Here is a 2,415-nt window from a genome sequence, read left to right as displayed (position 1 = left end):
TAGGTTTTTATCACTGTGGTACTGCCATTTATTTGACAGGAAGGTGATGCACTTTTTCATTAACACAACGCACGTTCATATGCGGCCGCTGTGTTACAACGTTCTCTTTGGGATGTACAACAGCCACGGGCAGCAAGATCACCAGATCTCTCGCCTATGGAACGCGTATGAGACATGGTTGACACTTATTGGTACTCAGGGTCTGCAAAAATCATTGCTGAGTTCCAGCGAGGTGCAATATACTTGGGACAATCTGTCGCAGGATGCTGCTCGGCACCCGTATGATTTTGTATACGCGACAATACACGCCTACGTTGCCACCAGAGGGGGCGATCATTTCAATCCCATGCGATACGAAATATCGGTGTCCTTTACTGCGACAAGTGTGTCTCATTTGGTCTGAAATTGTTTTCATACACTCCTACAAGCATGAACTACCTGTCAATCAAGTTTCTTATCAATAAAATGATCTTGTCTTTGAGGTTTGAGCACTTTTTGTTCGTCCTTATATCATTTAGGGGCAACGGCCTTGCCGCAGTGGATACAACGGTTCCCGTCAGATCACCGAAGTTAAGCACTGTTGGGCGTGGCCGGCACTGGGATGGGTGACCGTCTGGGCCGCTATGTGCTGTTGCCATTTTTCGGGGTGTACTCAGCCTCGTGATGCCAATTGAGGAGCTACTCGACCGAATAGTACCGGCTCCGGTCACAACCATCCTAATGGCCAGGAGAGCGGTGTGCGGACCACACGCCCCTCCTATCTGCATCCTCTGCTGATGATGATACGGCCGTCGGATGGCCTGAAGACGGAGTGCTATATCCTTGGCCTAAGGAGGCTACAATAGAAGACGTCACTAGGTGGAATGAGGTAACCACGGCATGTTCTGATTCCATGATGCAGCCGTTGTGGAACACTGTGCCAGCAGAAACTACTTGCCTTCTGACTGGCTGTTGTATTTAAATCTAGAGGGGACTATCCTCTTGTCTGCGCGTAGTTGATGCCTGCTAAATTAATTAACTCCTTGTCCAGACTGTGACTAATGGTGATACAAAGAAATGGCTCTGAGCACTATGGGACGCAACTGCTGAGATCATTAGTCCCCTAGAACTTAGAACTAGTTAAACCTAACTAACCTAAGGACATCACAAACATCCATGCCCGAGGCAGCATTCAAACCTGCGACCGTAGCGGTCTTGCGGTTCCAGACTGCAGCGCCTTTAACCGCACGGCCACTTCGGCCGGCCAATGGTGATACAGTCTCCAGCAATGCCGGTTTCGGCCCTCACTACCATATCTACAAGTTATACGTCAGGCCTCCTGAGAGAACACAAATCGTCTGAGCTACGAAAAATGAAGTTATTCTCTTTAGGCGACCAAAAAAACCATAACAAAATTCAAATATTATTATTTACATTGTTATTCCTTAGATCTGTAGTTAATTATGATGTACACACTTTTCAAATATATGTATATAAATCTAAGATACATGCATTCTTGTTTTGCTGCCTCTGGATCACAGGATCCAGGGTTCGATTCCGGTCGGGTTGGGGATTTTCTCCGCCCGGAGACTGGGTATTTGAGTTGTCCTCATCATATCATCATCATCATCATTTGTGACAGTGGCTAGAATGGAATGTGTAAAAACTGGACTGTGTAAAAATTGGGACTTTGTACGGGCGCTGATGGCCGCGCAGTTGAGAGCCTCGCAAACCAAACCAAACATCTTTTCTTCTTAGGCCGACGCGCATTACCTACGTGGGCTCGACGTGGTTATTTAGCGTACTTCACATTGTCTTGGTTATGACTTCAGGCAGATAGACGGAATCTGAGTCCGAGAGAGCATCGAAAATTTGCGCAGATCAATTTCGAAATCACGGAGATGGAACAGTCTTAAAGTGCCTCATCCTTTTGATTATGCTGACGATGTTGATGATAGTAACCATGCTGGCGATGAAGATGGTAATGACGACGGTGATGATGAAGTGTTGAGGCTCGGTACGTGTTAGTATGAGCATATTCCTCGATTGCTGGTTTTAAATTACGAATTGTGACTGTGATATCAAAGAAGAGTACTCTTCTGGAAAAAATCCTATTTTTCAGAAATGCTTTTCGTGATATGGCCTGTCTGCATTTAAATATCATCTCAGTTTCGGGCCTCATCAGTTATTTTGCTATGCCACTGGCAAAACACAACAACTATGTCTAGTGCCTCATTTCCTGATCTAATTCACTCACCAGGACGTCATTTATTTCGACTAAGTTCCGTTACCTCACACTTTTTCCTTGATGTTCATCTAATTACCTCTTTTTCAATACACTATTCATTCCATTCAGTTTCTCTTCCAAGTACTTTGATGTCTCTTACAGAAATATAGCGACACTGAAAAATATCAAAATTCTTATTCTAGGCAGTA

General features: G+C 44.9%; 1 pseudogene; it reads left to right on the top strand.

The window, feature by feature from the left end:
* The first annotated feature begins 519 nt into the window (after nt 1-519).
* On the top strand, nt 520-637 carry LOC124803499 (annotated as a pseudogene).
* Nucleotides 638-2,415: the final 1,778 nt, after the last annotated feature.

The sequence above is a fragment of the Schistocerca piceifrons genome, chromosome 6 (assembly GCF_021461385.2).
Source record: "Schistocerca piceifrons isolate TAMUIC-IGC-003096 chromosome 6, iqSchPice1.1, whole genome shotgun sequence".
Taxonomy (NCBI): domain Eukaryota; kingdom Metazoa; phylum Arthropoda; class Insecta; order Orthoptera; family Acrididae; genus Schistocerca; species Schistocerca piceifrons.
The sequence above is the reverse complement of the archived record's forward strand: the minus strand, read 5'-3'. Positions and strand labels throughout refer to the sequence as shown.